Source organism: Panicum virgatum, chromosome 1K (genome assembly GCF_016808335.1).
Source record: "Panicum virgatum strain AP13 chromosome 1K, P.virgatum_v5, whole genome shotgun sequence".
NCBI lineage: Eukaryota > Viridiplantae > Streptophyta > Magnoliopsida > Poales > Poaceae > Panicum > Panicum virgatum.
Genome location: NC_053136.1, coordinates 17,330,919 through 17,337,122, shown reverse-complemented (window position 1 = coordinate 17,337,122; position 6,204 = coordinate 17,330,919). Strand labels below are relative to the sequence as shown.

The window sequence follows — 6,204 nt, the reverse complement described above, 5'->3', positions numbered from 1 at the left end:
CACAACTACAGAAGAGAAAAAATATCCCCAGAAAGTACGCCACCATGGCCACGACTTAGGATTTTTTAGGTAGAGACAACCGGCCAGAAAAGTGGAGGACCCCTCCATGAAGGACAAAGGAAAAGGACTAGCCGAGTCCCCAAAAACCATGTCGGAAGAAGAGGAGCTCACTTCCCTGATTAGGAATCTCCAAATGGAAAATAGGAAGTTGGGCAGCTCCATGGAGGAAGGGAAGTAGGTAATTAAGGATATACATGATGACTTGTGTACCCTCCTTCATGGCCTAGACACTGGTATGCATCGCTTAGAAAAGGCCGTAGGGAAGGAAAAGGGCTTCAATCACTATGTAAGAAAGCGACAAAGGAAACACATGTTTTGGAGACGCGGTTTCAAGACGCGTCTCCAATGATAAAAAGGAGACACAGGTTTAAAGCAAGCGTCTCCTACGAGTGCGCTCCCAACGCCAACGGATCATCCGCGTCTCCAATGTACACATTTAGGAGACGCGTATGGACAAGCCGCATCTCCATCAATAAAGGAGACACGTTTTGTAAACAAGTGTCTCCTTTATGCATAATCATTGGAGACGCATTTTTAGAAGCCGTGTCTTCTATAATATTCCGTGTCTCCTATATTGATCATAATAAGAGACGTTGGTTGACTAACCGCATCTCGTTTATGTTGCGACCTAATGAAGTCATGGCTATGTAATCTGTGTCTCCTATATTGATCATAATAGGAGACGTTGGTTGAATAACCGCGTCTCCTTCATGTTGCATCTCCTATAGTTTGGTCGCTAAGAGACGCTGCTTTATTTTACGCATCTCCTATAGCCTTCCTCTGTCTCGAACACTCCTTCACTAGTTGTCGTCCCCGATCACTTTCTTCTTCGTTCACCCAATCTCTCCACCAGTGCCGCCGCACGCCCGGCCGCCACCGATTCACCCCTCGCGCGCTCCACCTCCACACGCGTACGCCACCGCTCGTCGGCCGGCAACATACATGCCAGCGCCGTCGCGCGCCCTCACTGTGGTACGCGCCGCCTTGTGGGCTGGGCGTGTTGCGTGTTGCCAGCCGGCCGGCAAGCCGCCGCTCACCGTGCACGCACCCCCAGTCGTCCTCGGCTCACGCTACTGCGCGCTTCAACAAGTATACTGCACGCGCGCGCGCACCACCACCGTACCGGCGGCATCCCCGGCCCGCCCGCCGGCTGACCTCGCCATCTCCGGTGGTTCTTCTAGTGTTTCAAGAAGTGAGCTTTCTGCTAAGCTTATGATGCTTGACAATGCTTCCTTTTTGTGTGTGCGCGCTTAATGTAATTCCTTTGTGTGTGTGCGCGCTGCGCAGAGAATTGATGGATCATCTTGAGCTTATTTTGAAGCCCACCGGCGACGACCATCATGTAGCAGCTACCATTCATGCACGAGCTCAGCACCATCCTGTTGCACGTCATGGCTCTGCCACTACTCTTGGTTAAGTGGTTCAATCGTGTGCGCTCGTGACTCAACCGCAGGTGCTCTGGAGGCCAAAGGAGAGGCTTTTCTTTTCTTAATTGAGGTCCAAATGCAGTTTTAGGCCCATCATTAATTTAATTGTTCATTATTTTGTATGTCTTTGAGTGATGTTATAAGTATTTCGAGGTGGATGTATCTAGAGAACCGTCTCTGTGAAGAGTATTTAAGTGGTATAAAGGCATTCATTGCTGCAGCAGAGGCGGACTAGTTGGATCGGCGCATGTATGCCATTTGTTGCCCATGCATTGATTGTCAGAATGAGAGAAAGTTCCCAAGTTCATTGCATGTACAGGCTCATCTGATCATCCGGGGATTCATGAGTGACTACTTGTGTTGGAACCAACATGGAGAGTAGGGTGTTAATGATCGAGACCTGCAGTGCGGTCTTATGGGTGAAGAAATCTGGGCCGGTCAGCAAACCGCTTGCCTGGATGGTGATGGAATGGTAACAACCAGCGTCTCCTATAACAGGCATAAAAGGAGACGCGTGGACAAAATCAACATCTCCTATAATCACACACAAAGGAGACGCGTGTTTACAAAAAGAGTCTGCCATATGAGCCTATAAAGGAGACACTGGTATACAAGCCGTGTCTCCTATATCTAAAACATGAGACGGGGAATGACAAAGTTAGGAGACGCGATATAACAGGGTCTCCTATAAGCTCCCTCTTAGGAGACACGGATTCAACTGTTAGTGGAGACGCGGGTTGTTGTTCCGCGTCTGCGACACTATTTAGTAGAGACATTGTAAAAAAATTAGGAGACGCGGTTAGACGCGTCTCCTATATCTGGTATGGGAGACACTTGTTTACCCTTTGTGGAGACGTGTTTCACCCGCATCTCCTATCTGGTCTCTATAGGAGACGCGGCTAATCCTATTAGTTCACATCGGAGACGCAAATTTGGAGACGCAAGTAAACCGCGTCTCCTATAACCCTTTCTTACATAGTGAATGATGATTCATCATAAGACTTTTCCTTAGTTTAGTCGAACGCTTTAGATCAGGTTTATTTCACTTTCATTTATTTTCTTAATTTTATTTCATCATTGTAAAAGCCCTGAATTTTTTAATTGAATAAAGTTTGGCTCCTCTGTGTTAATGCCCGTTGAGCCCCCTTTGCTTTTAATTTGCTTGTTTTGCTTTGATTGAATAAGCCAGGTACGAAAACAAGTGTGGAGGAGATTTCGCAACATTTTGACGCATACACCCTCACAATCACCCCTAAACATCACATGCACCGCAGGACGGACCTATATGCGCAAAACCAGACTGAGCAAGCACATGTCTGGTTCGGCCGACCCCCGGGTTCTGCGGAACCAGGGCTGGGCCCACTCAGCCTCGTCTTTCTCCAGCACCTCGGTTTGCACACTCTCATTCGTTTTCTGCTTGCCTCATGAGTTTTAAACTTGAATCCAATGATCAATCTCAAATGTTTAAACTCAAATAAAATCTTCTGAGTCATGCTTGATAATTTTTGCATAAATTTTATTATTTACCAAACCTGAATTTGTGAACCAAATCTTAGGGAACCCATGATATTTAAGTTGTTGAATAATGTGATATGGTTTGATAAGAGACTCCATACTCTCTCTGCTTGCACGACTGGAAAATTTTATTTCAAAAAAATATTCCATAGCCTATAATTCCCTATGTCTGACCTACCAAAGCCATATGTTGATTTACATGAAATAAACCTTACGCATATGTGTCTCGCCATTACTTTGAGCTCTATCAAATTTTGTGACCCTAGCGAGATACTCTTCACTATATGCTTGATAAAGATCACGTACACTAGCAACTCCTACACTGGAAGTTCGTTACCACACTCAGCACATTCATAAAAATAAAACTCCAGGCATGATGAGCTCTCTCTTCAAAATTCCTGAAAAGGGACATGGCCACATGAAAAAAAATTATAATACCCATGCCAAGCAGCATGATGATAAAAAAAAAGTATGTGGCCATATACTCAAGATCATCAACAAAGGAGAGAGAGTCTCAAACAAAGGAGTCCCATATGCATCCACTTACCACACACGTGCACAATTTTGATCATATCAGCTCGTATGATGTGTATTCTCCACGGATCCAACTTTAAATCTTGCAACATATGTAATGCAAATGCATAAAGATGAGCGGGGGAAACTTATCTACTTTAACATCTGTGATGAGAATGATAAAGTGCACCAATGTCACCATATTCCAGTTGGTTAGTTATATTCCAATAGTACATATCAATGAAAAATCTGCTGTGAACCTGCACCAAAATGGAAAATAATGAGCCTGCATTCTGAAACTACTGTTTTTAAACTTTTGAAACTACTTTGGATAAGAAAAGAGTAGTGCTTCTAATTAACAAAGGGTTAGCAGAGGTTATCATGTATATGTTGATGCTTCACTGATCAATTAAACACATCAAACAGACTTAGTGGACAAATCTTACCGCAGAGTTTGAGTCCAAAATTATATGAACAATATTGATTCTTTCAGGATCTTGAAAGCATCACAAATCGATACATTGAATGGACCAATTGTGCAACATGATAAAACCCACCAGAGTTGAGCTTCTCCACCACGAATGGACTCTTGAATCTCATGAACTCAAGATGCAGTTAGCTCCTTTGGGAACAATGATATAGGAGCTCTTAATAACTTAATATCATAGGAGCTCTTAATAGTATGCAAACATATAGTTATACAAGCTTTCCCTATAAATATTTTATAGATCTGAAGAAAACTAAACTTAGGCCATCTTATATCCATATCACAAGCTATGTTGGTGTAAATTGGTACGCCTAGGCAGAAAACAATATTTTTTTTGCAAAAGAAAAAGCGAAAAAAGTAGTAGCAGTTAATAGTTTTAGCATAGGTCATGCATGGAGTAAGTAAAACTAAACACTACTACAATAATGATTAACCGAGGCGGGCAAAAACGATTAACCGAGGTGTTTTTCGCAACCGCCTCGAATCAAAGGTCACGATAAATGACCTATTTTCCGAGGCGGTTTGCTGCCTGCCTCGGTTAATAAAAAAATAAAACAAAGAAAAAATCCGTCGACAAGCCCGGCGAGCCCATCAAAGGACCCACCAAGCCCATCGCCGCGTCCCGCTGCCCGCCGCCGTGCGCAGCCGCCGATCCGTCCTCCCCGCTCGGGATGCGGCACTCGCCATCGAAATCCGACAGCCCACCGTCAGATTCGGCGTTCGGCCGCCGGAGTTCATGCCCGTGACAATGGATCCGGCCTCCACCGCTGACCCCGCACCAGCGCACTGCCGCCGTCGCTGCGCCTTGCACCCACCTACACCGCCGTCGCTCCTCGGTACACCTCGCCTGTGCGAGCTCGAAGCACCGCCGATCCGAGGCCGCTGGATGTCGTGTGCCGCCTTGCCTTGCCGCTGAGCCTGCACCCACGTGCCGCCGCCGTCGCTGCGCCCTGCTCCCGCCTACGCCGCTGCCGCTCCTCAGGATGCCTCGCGCTCCCGCACGCTCGCACTCGCGCCACGCGGATCTCGTGAGCCCCGACCACGCCTCCGCCGGGGCGCACGGCCCCCGCCGTTGGGCGTGCAGGCGAGGCTGCCACGCAGCCACCGGGGAGCGCGGCGCCCACCACGCCGCTGCCACGCGCCCTCTTGGAGGAGGGAGCCCGCTGACGGGCTGGAGGGAGAGGGAGAGAGAGGAATGAGTGTGAGAAACCCTAAAGTCTTGTATATCTAGGTGTGCTCGCAATTGGGCCTTTTGGGCTGGGCCTGATTTACCGAGTCGGTTGAGTTACGATGCCCGCCTCGGTTAACTATTAACCGAGATGGTTACGTTAGGATGACCGCCTCGGTTAATATATATTAACCATATCGGGCATTTTAATAGTACCCGCCTCGGTTAATCTATTTTATGAGGTAATTTTTTGTAACCATCTCGATTAATAAAAAATAACCACCTCGGTTAATCGCAGACATTAACCGAGGCGGTCCAAAATCATACCCGCCTCCGAGGGCATTTTTAAAGGTCACAGTTAAATTTTTTTTTAGTAGTGAAACACCCTTTTTTAATATATATGAAGCTGAGCAATTAAAACTAAACGTACGAAAACATCAATACTATGGACTTTATAGCGCAGAGTTGTTGATACAAAGCTGCTTTTGCTTAAGACTAATTTACAGTGCAGTTATATAAAAGGTTGTAAGCTACAAATAGTGGTGAGACCAATGCTATAAGATGTGGACGTACACAGGGGCTAGAAACATAAAGGAAACTAAATCTAGCAAAAACGGGTGTGCGGGAGCGGAAATAGATCTTAATAGAATCAAACTCCATTATAATAATATCTAACCGTGCCTGGTAAATTTGTACGCAGTAATCTAAAAATCAATAAGGAAATGGTTTGCATGGGCAAATCAAAGAACAGTTACGCACTATACCAAAAGGAAAATTACCTGGGCTTAGATCCAACCCAACAAAGTGTTCACCAGCTTCAAAGGAACAAAGACTATTAGCACGTACAGGAATTCGGAGGAGAAAACAAAGAGTGGGGAAAAAAATCAGACGAAACGTGAGACCGCAGAACCACCGAAGTCAGACGGCGACGGCGGCGGCGGCGGCTACGGTGCCGAACGAAGCGCCAAGAAGTAGGAGAGGGTAAGGCAGTAAGCACAGCACCAATGGCCGCAGGAACGAAGGCAGGAATTGAG

At 46.3% G+C, this 6,204-nt stretch overlaps 1 long non-coding RNA gene across 1 annotated transcript; it reads right to left on the bottom strand.

Moving 5' to 3' along the window:
* Positions 1 to 3,107: 3,107 nt before the first annotated feature.
* On the bottom strand, positions 3,108 to 4,850 carry LOC120697886. Its single transcript, XR_005684607.1, has 2 exons — positions 3,550 to 4,850; positions 3,108 to 3,400 (listed from the first exon to the last, which is right to left on the bottom strand). It is a non-coding gene; the product is annotated as an uncharacterized LOC120697886 (long non-coding RNA).
* Positions 4,851 to 6,204: the final 1,354 nt, after the last annotated feature.